The following is a 16299-nucleotide window of genomic DNA, read 5'->3' as shown; positions in this document are numbered from 1 at the left end:
AAACTGTAATGTGGAGAGAGATGACAGAACTCTGCAAATATTAACGGCAATGCATTCACCTTGATGTAGACTCCTTTGTGATATGCTCCTCTTTAAATAATATCTGATAATTCTTGGAGAAGTATGCCTTCAATTATTTCACATGTTCATTAATTGGATAAGTGTTAGGCAACTGAGGAGTAAACAAAAAGACCCTCCATAATTCTTATGAACCCACATGGTAAATCTTAGAACAGTGTTGTTGAGTTCAACAAAACATGATCCCACCACCAACAGGAACTTGGAAAATGTTCTAAAAATCATTAACTTGAGTTTCTTAAAGAATGCTAAAGTGAATCCAATATCCTTATCTCCACTGCTTAAAAAATAATCTAGAGACTCAGACAATTTCCTGAAGAGTCTCACTCCTCAAATGCCAACATACCTTCCTTTGCCTTGGTTTTCAAAAGAATTTTTCCCCTACTCTCTAATTATTAAGGGAAGAATGAGGAGAGATTGGGATGCTCACATGTTAGTATGTTTTAATCTCAAACTGTAGTACAGAAAAGAATCACCTGGAGAGTTTGTAAAAACAGATTCCTGAGCTCCACCAATCAGAGGTCATGACTCAGTAGGTGTGGAGTCAGGTCTGTGAAATTACATTTCTTTCATGGCTTGTGCTTTCTGTCCTCAAGAAATCTTTGCCTAACACAATGGCGCAATTATTATTCTGTTTATTTAACCTACACTTTTTTCTAGAAGTCTGATAGTGTTAGCTCTCATTTTTAAGTCCATTTCAAGTTAATTTTTGGTATGATATCAAGTAAGAATAGAGGTTATCTTTATTTTTTCCTGTACACATACCCAACTGTTTCACCACCATTGAATTATTGCAGCATGTCTGTGGAAAATCAAATGGACCAGGTATGTGTGGATATGTCTCTGGACTCTGGGAGAAGAGCAGGCAGAGCGGGAGGGAGACGGAGCCCAGGACTGCCGAACACCCAGCCCAGCCATCCGGGCCAGAGTGCAGGGCGCTCGATACTAGGAAAACAGGGCAGCAAGAACAGTGAGCAGGCACTGAAGGCCGGGCGCTGGAGGACATAAGAAAAGCGCGTGACCATTTTTTTTTTTTCTTTTTTGCTGTTTTCTTTTGGCGAGCGCTTTTTGGAAGTCTTAAAGGGATAGGGACCCCAATACTAGGGAAACATGGCAGCAAGACCAGTGAGCTGAGGTCTGAGGCTGGCGCCGGAGAATAAAGAAAAATGAGCGGCCACTTTTTTTCTTTTTTTTTTTTTTTCTTTTTTTTTTTTTCTGTGGTCGTTGTTTTGTTTTGGCGGGTGCTTTTTGGAAGTCTTAAAGGGGCAGGGTGGGACACTTAATCCAGAGGTAGGGAATCCGGGATCTCTGGGCACCCTAACCCCTGGGCTGCAGGGAGCAGGGAGGCCCCTTACGGAGATAAATAGCCTCCCGGCCGCTCCTGCTCCAACGCGACTCCACCATTTTGGAGTAGCTGCCCAAGCCAGGCCACGCCCACAGCAACAGCGGAGATTAACTCCATAGCAGCCGGGCAGGAAGCAGAAACCCTGTCTGCGCGCAGCTGCGCAGCACAAGCCACTAGAGGTCGCTGTTCTCCCAGGAGAGGAGGGCCACAAACCAACAAAAAGGGAAGTCCTTCCAGCCCATCACTCGTCCCAGCTCTGCAAACTATTCCTATCACCATGAAAAGGCAAAGCTACAGGCAGACAAAGATCACAGAGACAACACCAGAGAAGGAGACAGACCTAACCAGTCTTCCTGAAAAAGAATTCAAAATAAGAATCATAAACATGCTGACAGAGATGCAGAGAAATACGCAAGAGAAATGGGATGAAGTCCGGAGGGAGATCACAGATGCCAGAAAGGAGATCGCAGAAATGAAACAAACTCTGGAAGGGTTTATAAGCAGAATGGATAGAATGCAAGAGGCCATTGATGGAATTGAAATCAGAGAATAGGAACGCATAGAAGCTGACATAGAGAGAGACAAAAGGATCTCCAGGAATGAAACAATATTAAGAGAACTGTGTGACCAATCCAAAAGGAACAATATCCGTATTATAGGGGTCCCAGAAGAAGAAGAGAGAGGAAAAGAGATGGAAAGTATCTTAGAAGAAATAATTGCTGAAAACTTCCCCAAACTGGGGGAGGAAATAATCGAACACACCACGGAAATACACAGAACCCCCAACAGAAAGGATACAAGGAGGACAACACCAAGACACATAATAATTAAAATGGCAAAGATCAAGGACAAGGAAAGAGTTTTAAAGGCAGCTAGAGAGAAAAAGGTTACCTATAAAGGGAAACCCATCAGGCTAACATCAGATTTCTCAACAGAAACCCTACAGGCCAGAAGAGAATGGCATGATATATTTAATACAATGAAACAGAAGGGCCTTGAACCAAGGATACTGAATCCAGCACGACTATCATTCAAATATGATGGTGGGATTAAACAATTCCCAGAAAACAAAAGCTGAGGGAATTTGCTTTCCAGAAACCACCTCTACAGAACATCTTACAGGGACTGCTCTAGATGGGAGCACTCCTAGAAAGAGCACAGCACAAAACACCCAACATATGAAGAATCGAGAAGGAGGAACAAGAAGGGAGAGAAGAAAAGAATCTCCAGACAGTGTATATAACAGCACAATAAGCGAGCTAAGTTAGGCAGTAAGATACTAAAGAGGCTAACCTTGAACCTTTGGTAACCACGAATTTAAAGCCTGCAATGGCAATAAGTACATATCTTTCAATAGTCACCCTAAATGTTAATGGGTTGAATGCACCAATGAAAAGACACATAGTAACAGAATGGATAAAAAAGCAAGACCCATCTATATGCTGCTTACAAGAAACTCACCTCAAACCCAAAGACATGTACAGACTAAAAGTCAAAGGATGGAAAAACATATTTCAAGCAAACAACAGTGAGAAGAAAGCAGGGGTTGCAGTACTAATATCAGACAAAATAGACTTCAAAACAAAGAAAGTAACAAGAGATAAAGAAGGACACTACATAATGATAAAGGGCTCAGTCAAACAAGAGGATATAACCATTCTAAATATATATGCACCCAACACAGGAGCACCAGCATATGTGAAACAAATACTAACAGAACTAAAGGGGGATATAGACTGCAATGCATTCATTCTAGGAGACTTCAACACACCACTCACCCCAAAGGATAGATCCACTGGGCAGAAAATAAGTAAGGACACGGAAGCACTGAACAACACAGTAGAGCAGATGGACCTAATAGACATCTATAGAACTCTACATCCAAAAGCAGCGGGATATACATTCTTCTCAAGTGCATATGGAACATTCTCCAGAATAGACCACATACTAGGCCACAAAAAGAGCCTCAGAAAATTCCAAAAGATTGAAATCCTACCAACCAACTTTTCAGACCACAAAGGCATAAAACTAGAAATAAACTGTACAAAGAAAGCAAAGAGGCTCACAAACACATGGAGGCTTAACAACACGCTCCTAAATAATCAATGGATCAATGACCAAATCAAAATGGAGATCCAGCAATATATGGAAACAAATGACAACAACAACACTAAGCCCCAACTTCTGTGGGACACAGCAAAAGCAGTCTTAAGAGGAAAGTATATAGCAATCCAAGCATATTTAAAAAAGGAAGAGCAATCCCAAATGAACGGTCTAATGTCACAACTATCGAAATTGGAAAAACAAGAACAAATGAGGCCTAAGGTCAGCAGAAGGAGGGACATAATAAAGATCAGAGAAGAAATAAATAAAATTGAGAAGAATAAAACAATAGCAAAAATCAATGAAACCAAGAGCTGGTTCTTCGAGAAAATAAACAAAACAGATAAGCCTCTAGTCAGACTTATTAAGAGGAAAAGAGAGTCAACACAAATCAACAGTATCAGAAACGAGAAAGGAAAAATCACGACGGACCCCGCAGAAATACAAAGAATTATTAGAGACTACTATGAAAACCTATATGCTAACAAGCTGGGAAACCTAGGAGAAATAGACAACTTCCTAGAAAAATACAACCTTCCAAGACTGACCCAAAAAGAAACAGAAAATCTAAACAGACCGATTACCAGCAATGAAATTGAAGCGGTAATCAAAAAACTACCAAAGAGCAAAACCCCCGGGCCAGATGGATTTACCTCGGAATTTTATCAGACATACAGGGAAGACATAATACCCATTCTCCTTAAAGTTTTCCAAGAAATAGAAGAGGAGGGGATACTCCCAAACTCATTCTATGAAGCTAATATCACCCTAATACCAAAACCCGGCAAAGACACCACCAAAAAAGAAAACTACAGACCAATATCCCTGATGAACGAAGACGCAAAAATACTCAACAAAATTTTAGCAAACCGAATTCAAAAATACATCAAAACCATCGTACACCATGACCAAGTGGGATTCATCCCAGGGATGCAAGGATGGTACAACATTCGAAAGTCCATCAATATCATCCACCACATCAACAAAAAGAAAGACAAAAACCACATGATCATCTCCATAGATGCTGAAAAAGCATTTGACAAAGTTCAACATCCATTCATGATAAAAACTCTCAGCAAAATGGGAATAGAGGGCAAGTACCTCAACATAATAAAGGCCATCTATGATAAACCCACAGCCAACATTATATTGAACAGCGAGAAGCTGAAAGCTTTTCCTCTGAGATCGGGAACTAGACAGGGATGCCCACTCTCCCCACTGTTATTTAACATAGTACTGGAGGTCCTAGCCACGGCAATCAGACAAAACAAAGAAATACAAGGAATCCAGATAGGTAAAGAAGAAGTTAAACTGTCACTATTTGCAGATGACATGATACTGTACATAAAAAACCCTAAAGACTCCACCCCAAAACTACTAGAACTGATATCGGAATACAGCAAAGTTGCAGGATACAAAATCAACACACAGAAATCTGTGGCTTTCCTATATACTAACAATGAACCAACAGAAAGAGAAATCAGGAAAACAACTCCATTCACAATTACATCAAAAAAAATAAAATACCTAGGAATAAACCTAACCAAAGAAGTGAAAGACTTATACTCTGAAAACTACAAGTCACTCTTAAGAGAAATTAAATGGGACACTAACAGATGGAAACTCATCCCATGCTCGTGCCTAGGAAGAATTAATATTGTCAAAATGGCCATCCTGCCCAAAGCAATATACAGATTTGATGCAATCCCTATGAAACTACCAGCAACATTCTTCAATGAACTGGAACAAATAATTCAAAAATTCATATGGAAACACCAAACACCCCGAATAGCCAAAGCAATCCTGAGAAAGAAGAATAAAGTAGGGGGGATCTCACTCCCCAACTTCAAGCTCTACTATAAAGCCATAGTAATCAAGACAATTTGGTACTGGCACAAGAGCAGAGCCACAGACCAATGGAACAGACTAGAGAATCCAGACATTAACCCAGACATATATGTCAATTAATATTTGATAAAGGAGCCATGGACATACAATGGCGAAATGACAGTCTCTTCAACAGGTGGTGCTGGCAAAACTGGACAGCTACATGTAGGAGAATGAAACTGGACCATTGTCTAACCCCATATACAAAAGTAAACTCAAAATGGATCAAAGACCTGAATGTAAGTCATGAAACCATTAAACTCTTGGAAGAAAACATAGGCAAAAACCTCTTAGACATAAACATGAGTGACCTCTTCTTGAACATATCTCCCCGGGCAAGGAAAACAACAGCAAAAATGAGTAAGTGGGACTATATTAAGCTGAAAAGCTTCTGTACAGCAAAAGACACCATCAATAGAACAAAAAGGATCCCTACAGTACGGGAGAATATATTTGAAAATGACACATCCGATAAAGGCTTGACGTCCAGAATATATAAAGAGCTCACACGCCTCAACAAACAAAAAACAAATAACCCAATTAAAAAATGGGCAGAGGAACTGAACAGACAGTTCTCCAAAAAAGAAATACAGATGGCCAACAGACACATGAAAAGATGCTCCACATCGCTAATTATCAGAGAAATGCAAATTAAAACTACAATGAGGTATCACCTCACACCAGTAAGGATGGCTGCCATTTAAAAGACAAACAACAACAAATGTTGGCGAGGCTGTGGAGAAAGGGGAACCCTCCTACACTGCTGGTGGGAATGTAAGTTAGTTCAACCATTGTGGAAAGCCATATGGAGGTACATCAAAATGCTCAAAACAGACTTACCATTTGACCCAGGAATTGCACTCCTAGGAATTTACCCTAAGAATGCAGCAATCAAGTATGAGAAAGATCAGTGCACCCCTATGTTTATCGCAGCACTATTTACAATAGCCAAGAATTGGAAGCAACCTAAATGTCCATCGATAGATGAATGGATAAAGAAGATGTGGTACATATATACAATGGAATACTACTCAGCCATAAGAAAAGGGCAAATCCAATCATTTGCAGCAACATGGATGGAGCCGGAGGGTATTATGCTCACTGAAACAAGCCAAGCAGAGAAAGAGAAATATCAAATGATTTCACTTATCTGTGGAATATAAGAACAAAGGAAAAACTGAAGGAACAAAACAGTAGCAGAATCACAGAACTCAAGAATGGACTAACAGGTACCAAAGGGAAAGGGACTGGGGAGGATGGGTGGGTAAGGAGGAATAAGGGTGGGGGAGAAGTAGGGGGGTATTAAGATTAACATGCATGGGGGAGTAGGAGAAAAGGGAGGGCTGTACAACACAGAGAAGGCAAGTAGTGATTCTACAACATTTTGCTATGCTGATGGACAGTGACTGTAAAGAGGTTTATAGGGGAGACCTGGTATAGGGGAGAGTCTAGTAAACATAATATTCGTCATCTAAGTGTAGATTAGTGATACCAAAAACAAAACAAAACAAAACAAAACAAAAAAAAGGGGCAGTTCCTGTGTGGTAACCTCCAATGAGTTCTACACAAGGGTATGAAGGGCATATAAAAGTGTAGGCAAAGGGCCTGTTTGCGTTTATACAGAAGATCAAAGCCTAATTGGGCTACCCCGAAAATGAACTAAGATACGATATGAAAGAGAACTTCCAACATCAGCACTCTCTGGAAGACTCATGCCAGAAGATGATCATCAAAAAACCCCAACAAAGATCCACGCACTGCTACAGTTGGAGATGCACTCATCCCACCAGCTCCTGGACTTGCCATGGGAATGAAGGAGATATCTAAGCTGGCCTGTGCATACAGTAAAACAACAAATTTGACTGGATCTATACTGTTGGAACTCAACCAAGAATTAGAAGAAGTGCAAATTGTAGCGCTCCAAAATCTTACAACTACAGACTATTTACTGTTAAAAGAACATAAGGGATGTGAACATTCCCCAGGAATGGTTTGTTTTAATTTGTCTGATTTCTCTCAGACTGTTCAAGTTCAGTTGGACAATATCCGCCATATCATAGATAAGTTTTCACAAATGCCTAAGGTGCCTAACTGGTTTTCTTGGTTTCACTGGAGATGGCTGGTAATTACAGATATGCTTTGGTTATGTAACTATACTCCTATTATGTTAATGTGTGTGCGCAATTTAAGTAGTAGCTTAAAACCTATACATGCTGAAGTTACTCTACAAGAAGATATGTCAAAGAAATAATCAATCTTCCCATGTTTTCTTCCGCCTGCTACTTCTATAGCTTTTCTTCTTCCTTCCTAATTACAACCCTTAAATAGAATTCGTGTCTCATATCAAATTTACCGAGTATCATAATTCTTCCAAGTGGTAAAGATACCTCAAGACAAATGCTGGGCATAGAAGCTACAGGGCATAAATATGCAAGGAAATAAAAAGCTAACCATTTCAAACAATAAGGCTTCTCTCTCACTTACCAACTTCACATTTCCCTGTATGGCCCCGGAAGATGACTGGTTAGCCAGAGACGGGTAAGATTCCTCAAGGGAGGACAACCTAAGACAGGCACAGTCGCAGGGGGGTCATCAGGTGAGAAATTGGGGATCAACAGAGGTGAGGCTTAGAACCTCACCCCCCCTGTTCTGAGAGAAATCTTCTGCATACGTGGATGTTTTATTGCCCTTGTCTAGCTTGGATTAACACATAGTCTACAGGCACACACCTGATCATCTACATTTGCTCTCTTACAACACTAAACTATGTTTTCTACCTTTATCTTGTATCTACCTACCACTTCAGCATTTTATTAGAAATAATAATAATAAAGAGAGAAATGTGGTATCCACATATAAATCAAGTATAAAAACCAAATGTGTATTCATATTTGAACTGACTGTTTATAGTTCATAATGCATGAGCAAAACCGAAAGTTTCTGTGATGACTGCCCTTGTACTGTTCACCATGTAACTTATTCATTATGTAAGAATTTGTTCTCCATGTAAGAACTTGTTTGTTATGCCTCAGAAGATTTTAGACTGACGAAAATTAGGCTTGGGGTGGATTAATGATTGTGCATTGAGCATTGACTCCCCTATACAGAATTTTATTGTCGTTAACAACCATTTGATCAATAAATATGAGAGATGCCCTCACAAAAAAAAAAAAAACAAAAAAAAAAAGGACAGACTTCCAATGGTAAAATAAATAAGTAACCGGGATGTAATGTATAGCATAAGGAATATAGTCAAGATATTGTAACAGCTTGGTAGGGTGATAGTTGGAACCTAGAATTATGTATATAAATGTTTTATCACTGTGTTGTACACTTGAAACTAATGTAATGTAATACTGTGCGTCAACTACCCTTCAATAAAAAATAATTATCAAAAAAAAAAAAAAGGATCATACTCTTATATTTAGAAGATGTTGTCTCAGGGTAGAAATAAATTGACAGGCTACAACTGGAACTATTTTGTAGATTTCAGTAAATGTTGCCCTGTTTATACCTATCCAGGGAAATACATTAGCAGTGATTTCTAAGAAATGCCAAATTACCACAGGCTGACATACATCCGACTAAAGAATATATGGAATTAAGTCAAAGATTAATGGGTGATTAATAGTTATACATTAGCCTGATGTAAATCACTGATACTTTCCCTGCATGGAGAGATCTGTTATGATTCCTTGTTAATTAATACTTTATGTAAGTCTGACTCTACTACTATTTCAGCTATTTCCTGAGAGAAAATGGATGGATTTCTATTAGCGTAGCATATAGGTATTAGGTTTGTGGATTGAACCAAGTAGTTCAATTAGTAAAACTTTACCATGGGACCTGAAGAAATTCAACTTAGTTGCAAAAGCCAATGACTAATGAAAGGTAAGTGTAAGTAGGTGCAGAGACAAACTTATAAATTATCTCTGAAGGAATAAGATATAAGTGGCCACCAGTATATTCAGAAGCAAATACTGAGAAGAAAAATACTAGAGATATACAGTAAGATGAATGACCAGAAAGTACTTTGTATACACCTTTCTCAGGATGCTTATCAGTTTGTTTCTGAGTCATTTATTGACAGGTTAGTTTCCTAAGTAGACTATGAACTTCTTGAGATCTAGAGACTTATTGTATTCATCTTTGTTTCTCCAGCACTAGTGCAAGGTCTGGAGCCTTAACAGGCACTCAATGGATGGTTAAAAATGAATGAGTGACTACAGATTGTACACAAATGGCCAACAAGCATATGAAAACATGTTCAATATCAGTAATCATTAGGGAAATGCAAATCCAAACCACAATAAGACATCACCTTATATCCATTTGGATGGCTACAATCACAAAAACAGAAAAGTAGTGTTAGAAAGGATACGGAGAAATTGGAACACTTTTGAGTTGCTCATAGAAATGTAAAATGGTATAGCTGGTATGGAAAACAATATGGAGGTTCCCCAAAAAAGTAAAAATGCAGTTACCATATGATCCAGCATTTCCACTTCTAGGTATATATCCAGAAGAATTGAAAGCAGAAACTCAAAGAGGTATCTGCATAGCCATATTCCTAGTATGAATATGTTATTATGCTATTCTGACTGTTCTCCACAATAGTCATGAGGTGGAAGCAACACACATGTCTTGACAGATGAGTGGATAAACAAAATGTGGTTTATACATACACTGACATATTATTCAGCCTTAGAAAGGAAGGAAATTCTGATACATGTTACAACATGGATGAACCTTGAGGACATTATGCTCAGTGAAATAAGCCAGTCACCAGAAGTATATATTGTATGGTTCCACTTGTACAAAGTGTCTAGAGTAGTCAAATTCATAGAAACAGAAAGTAGAATGGTGGTTGCCAGAAGCTGGGAGCGGGGGAAAAATGTCATGTCATTGCTTAAAGAGTATAGAGTTTCAGTTTTGCAAAATGAAGGTTCTGGAGATGGGTGCACAAGAATGTGAATATGCTTACCACTACTGAAATGCACACTCAGAAATAGTTAAGATGGCAAATTTTCTGTTACGCATTTTTTTCTATAATAAAAAATTTTAAGGAATGAATGAATGGTTAAGTGAATGCACAGCTAAATGAAAGAATTAATGAGTAACAAACATATTTATAGCATAAATAGAAAACATGGTGATTTTTGATATACCATATTTTAATTTATTGGTTAAAAAATAGTAAGTCTAGACTGCTCTCCTGTACCATACCTTCAGATATGGATAAGTTGAAATAGCATAAATGCCACATGTAGAGGTACTTGTTATCAGAATATCATGTTTGAGACTCTACAATTTTAAGAACTATGAGAAAACCAAATTTTTCCAGAAAAAGAAAAAAATGCCGAAAGATTGAAAAGAAAGAAAATACCAGAAAACATGTAAAGGGCTAATTATTTCAAAGAAGAGGAGGCCAAGAGTATAGTGAGTCTTCACATTCAGGTTGGATTATTACAGAAGACAAATTCCAACTTCACAGGTGATTGGGCTTAAATTGCAGTAAGAAATTTAAGATGCACAAAAGACACCAGTGAACATTTTATATTTTCTATTAAAATTGAAGAATAGAACTCAGAAGTTCTGACTTGGCATTTTAAGGTAATAAGGAAAATTGTCCATAATTTGGAAGTAAAGCAAAGGATAGTGCCTGTTTTTGCAATGTAATATTAAGCATTGTGTAACAGGCCCACCCAAGGATTATTTAAATATCTCAGAAAATGTAACTTTGCTTGATTTTACTGTTTTATATCAGTTAGTGCCTGGTCTCTGTGAAATTAGTTATTAATTTGCATACTTCTGTTTATAGAAAAGATAATACTAATGGTTACAGTTTTATTGTTGTCTATTACATTAACCAGTTTGATATCTAACTGTGTAATCTTATTTCAGCATTCTGTGTTTCATTGGCTGTAAGTACCCATCCTCTCAAGTTCCCCTTTCACCAGATGTACCATCCTATTGGGCCCTTCATTAATAAATTAAATATTATTTAACTTATATTCAATAGGGCTATATATGAGTCATGTTTTTAACTTTTTGAAAATTATACTTTTACTTAATGCTTCTATTTGGATTTCATTAAGATGGTACCTTTGTGATTCAGACAGTACATGAATACAAGTGAAGAAAATTCTTTGCACCTATGTGTCACTGAACAAAAGAAGATGAAAATATAAAAGCAAAGTTCCCAGAACCAACCAAATATGGGACAACTTGTGACTTATTTTAAATAGTGAAAGTAATAGCATATAACCCAAATAATTTTAATAAAAATCCAAGAACACACTCTGATATAAGTAAATAAATTGATGAATGAAGGTGAAAGGAAAGCTCTTCTTCACACTATAATGTAGAAGCAATAAAGTATATAGAAAGTCATCTTTTAAACAATTGATTAATTAATCAATAAATAATTGACTAGGCCAAGAATCATCAGTGGATCTAAAACTATTAGCTGAAGATTTAATGAGGAAAAGGATATCTATATAATCTACACATATCTCTTTATAAATTAGTTACCAATCACAAAATGATATAAATTACAAAGGGCTATCTTGATGTGAGAAGATGTGTCCTGAGAGGGAAAGAATTTCCCTTCAATCGTATTCTTTCCAAAAAGTACATAATCTAAACCTAGTTTATTCTTCAAAAACATCCATCTATTTTTATGTGTAGAAAATGGTACCCTTGTGCATGGGTGGTGGGAATGGAAACTGGTGCAGGCACTATGGAAAAAAGTATAGAGGTTCCTCCAAAAATTAAAAATAGAACTCTCCTATGCTCTAGCAATCCCACCTCTAGGTATTTATACAAAGAAAATTGAAAATAGGTTATGGAAGAGGTATCTGCCCACCTATGTTCAATGCACCACTACCAACAAAAGCCAAAATATGGAAACAACTTGTGTTCATCAATGGATGAATGGGTAAAGAATATGCTATACATACATACAATGGAATATCACTAAACCACGAAAAAGAAACACTACAATTTATAACAACATGGATGGATCTTAACAGCATTATGCTAAGCCAAGTAAGCCAGACAGGAAAACAAATGCTGCATGGCCTCACTTATATGTGGAATCTTAAAAAAAAAAAAAATGAGCTCATAGAAACAGGTATTTTTATAGACTTGTAGTTACCAGGGGCTGAGGGGGTGAGGGAACTAAGGAGAGAGCTTTATAAAATGGTACAAACTTTTATCTATGAGATGAATTAAGGTCTGAGGAGCTAATGTATAATATGGTGACTATAGTTGTTAACGCTGTATTATACACTTGAAATCTGCCAAGAATAGAACTTCAATGTTCTCACACACAAGGTTTTAAAAATACATGATGTCATTTTAGACAAAGAAAGGCTAAGGTACTATTCCAGATGAAAGAGATTAATGTAATGTGGTTAACTGAATATAATGTGGTTCCTGGATTGGATCCTGGACTAGGAGAAAAATATATGAAGATTATTAAGACAATTAGTGAAATAGGTGGTCATTGAGTGGAAGGACATATTCGGAGCAAATACTTTAACAGGATCACTCTGACTGCTGTGCCAATATTTTTAAATAGTGAAAGTAATAGCATATAACCCACACAGTGTGTGACTGTGTGCGGTGAGAGGTAAGTTTTGTAAAAGCAAGACAAATAGGTAATAATTTTACAGCACTCCAGATCAAAGGCGATGGCACGCAGACCAGAGCAGTGAGATGGAGGGGTAAAAAGTGGTTTGTTTCTGGATGCCTTTCAAAATAGAGCCAGCCTAGTTCCCTGATGATGGAATGTGTGATAATGAGAGGAAGGAAAGAGGTAAGGATGAATCAAGGCTGGGAGTGGTGTAGGTTGGTGGGTTGAGAGGGGCAGATGAGGAGTTCAGATCTGAATGTATGAGCCTGAGATGCAATTAGACCTGGAGGGGAGAAGCTGATTATGTGGTAAGATATGGGAGTTTGGAGTTGAGGAGAGAAGTCGGGGCCTGGACTAGGTATAAGATGCTCAGTGATAATCACAGGCATGTGACTGGATGTCCCTGGGAAAAGAGCACCAGGAACTAAACCTGGGTCATCTGCTTTTTAATCTAGTGGCAAAACTAAGATAACATTGAGCATTTGTATTCATGGGTATACAAAAGGTTTAAATATTCAAATCATTTATATTTCTAGTGTATCCTGAAAATATGCATATAATGGTCAACAAGCAATCTTATGGAAGAAATCTAATTTCTGGAAAAACTGAATGCAAGTATGACCTCAGTAGGACTTTTAAGTATCAATTATTTTCCCAGAGTAAGAATTACCACCATTAAAAATTAGGAAGTGTCAGAAAATTGATGCTACTTTAATAATTTTCAGGGTAATAAATTGGCTTTTCAAATATTACATTTCCCTTAAACCACTGTGAGCCTACTGACATAAGAAAATTCCAAAAGAATTGTGGTCTAAGATGGCTGAGAAAAAAACAAAATGTTCTCATTTAAAAGAAAATAACAATGGACAATTTCAAGGTACAATAAGAATATTAAAAGAATAGGAATTTGTTATTTTTCTTTTATAAACAGGTTAGGGACAATACTCATTTTGAATATGCTCTGCACACACTGACAGGTCTGACAATCCTAAATTATGACAGGAATCTGTTAATGAATTCACCACAGTCTGAATTATTTTTGTAAGATCTTGAAGAACTGAGGAGTTGATAGGGGACTGAAAGACACAGATGTATTTGTATCTTTTGAAGAGGTGATTGAATCAATTAACGTCAAATAAGTCATAAAAAATAGCTTGCAACATAGCAGAAGACAATAGAAGAAAACTGTCTACAAATGGATGATAACATGTCTCTACCAAGGAAAGTTCATGAGTCATAAACCAGGTAAGATTTTCAAAAGGGGATATCATTAGCTGCTCAACTGTAAGTTCCTTGGAGACAAAGGAATGACTATGCAACTTTAAATAAAACACTGTAAATATTTACCAAATACATGGAGTAAAAAGGAGAAGAAAAAAGGAGAGAGGGAGGATGAATTAATGGGGGAAATGGAACATATTAACCCAACATGAATGCACTACAGTTTGACTTAGACAAAATACTGTTTAATGCCTAATGAATGTCTACAAATTTTACTTAAACTAAAAGTATAAGTAAAACATAATGGTGACTAACAATGACTTAAAGTATATTGAATAAATTCATAGTTTTTCAATGCTCAATAAGCAACCTGGAAAATTCAGAGAAAAACATATGCTATTTTATCACTGTTCTGTGTCAAACAGAAAATCAAACTGCTAGAAAACATAATTCAATTCACAGAAATGCAAGGAAGGTGATGACAGAATGGCTTGTTTACCTCTCTGATCAATATAAGAAGTATGTATTTTTACTCAGTGTGTTAGGCAGAAAGACAGATACTGTTAGGCAGAGAGAAGAAAGCCAGTAAAGCCCACTAAAAGGGCCTCAAAGAGTTAACCAGATAAAACCAGAGAGCCAGAAAGGACTCATAGAGTTAATTAGTTGATTAATTGAAGTTTCAATGACCAGGAGTGACCTGGAGTGACCTGGAATGTCTGGATATTTTCCGGATGAAAAGCAATTCCTCAGATAAAGAAAAACATCAGATTGCAGTCCATGTCTTCACTGTACCAATCATAATCAGGACTCCAAGGCCAAAGACTGTCAATTAAAATGCCCTACCCCACGAGGCAGGGCAGGGAAATGGGAAAGGGTCATGTCAGGTCATACCATCATACGTCTATTCAGCCTAAGAAAAAGGCCCAGATTATTCTTTAACTTAATCTATATGCTGTTCTTCTTCTCTTAGCCCCTTATCAATTAAGTGACTTTGTAACAGGACAAGAGATAGACCTCTGAAGTGTAAATGAACCTAAGTGGATAAAGAATGATGAGATCCAGACCAACACAGTCACCTAAATAATCCTATTCTTAAGATAAAACATAAAAGGAATTATGAATCACCTGTATACATCATGCCTTATGCTGACCCCTACCCAAAAGGCCCCCATAAAACCCTCAACCCTCAACCTTTACGGGCACCTCCTCCCTGAGGTTGCCCACACTACCCTTTCTTGAGGTGTGTACTTTTTGCCTTAAACAAAGACTTCTCTCTGCTCAACTTACTATGTTTTTTCTCTGAGCTCTTCCAGTGGTAAACTTCTTTGTCACTTTGCTATTTCATTCTATTCTCCAGGCTTCAGCACAAGTCTTCACTCTGTCTCTGTTCTACTCCAGATAAGCAGGGAGGAGCTAGGGAGAGCTCTGATTTGGGCTTGCAAGTTCCTGTTGCCTGGGTGACATGGACAAGACCGAAGCTGTAGGATCATGCTCTTTAGTAGCCTACCTGTCTACCCTTAGGCAGGCCCGCTCTGATACTTTGTACAGAGTAAAATAAAATTTACTTTGCTGTCTTGTCTTTGTTTTCACTCTGACTTCCCTGTATCTCCGAACTGAATTCCTTCCCAACATAAGAACTGGCTCTGGCCAGGAAATATAAACAAACTGTAGCAAATAATCTCAATCATATCTTGAAGAATGAGGAATATAAATGGGTGACTTAGCGCAAGATGTGCAAGTTTTGAGAGTTTTAATACTCAAGTTTGACTCCTAAAACATGTTTCTTTATAAAAGGAAGGTAAGGATGTAAATAATTTGCCTTTGTCCATTCCTGGATGGTTAAGAAATCTAAAAGGGTAAATGACAACATTTTGAATTTAAGAGCTCACTTCTGGCATCACCTGCAGTTTTTATAATTTTTATGAAGTTGCCACATCTGAGAGATGTGTTATATACTAAGCTCCTCTCTGGTAGAGCTTTATCTAAGATGCTGACAGCATATTTTACACTTGCTATACATATCTCA

At 37.5% G+C, this 16299-nt stretch overlaps 1 long non-coding RNA gene across 1 annotated transcript in view; it reads right to left on the bottom strand.

Annotated features, from left to right (window-relative positions):
• LOC130684229 (uncharacterized) overlaps positions 1–15660 on the bottom strand; it is a 53865-nt gene extending 38205 nt beyond the window's left edge. The window contains exon 1 of the long non-coding RNA XR_008998419.1: positions 15561–15660. This is a non-coding gene — a long non-coding RNA (uncharacterized LOC130684229). The remainder of the gene's footprint in view (positions 1–15560) is intronic.
• Between the last annotated feature and the right edge of the window lie 639 nt (positions 15661–16299).

This window comes from Manis pentadactyla, chromosome 6 (genome assembly GCF_030020395.1).
Source record: "Manis pentadactyla isolate mManPen7 chromosome 6, mManPen7.hap1, whole genome shotgun sequence".
Classification (NCBI taxonomy): domain Eukaryota; kingdom Metazoa; phylum Chordata; class Mammalia; order Pholidota; family Manidae; genus Manis; species Manis pentadactyla.
This window is presented reverse-complemented; position numbering and strand designations above follow the sequence as displayed.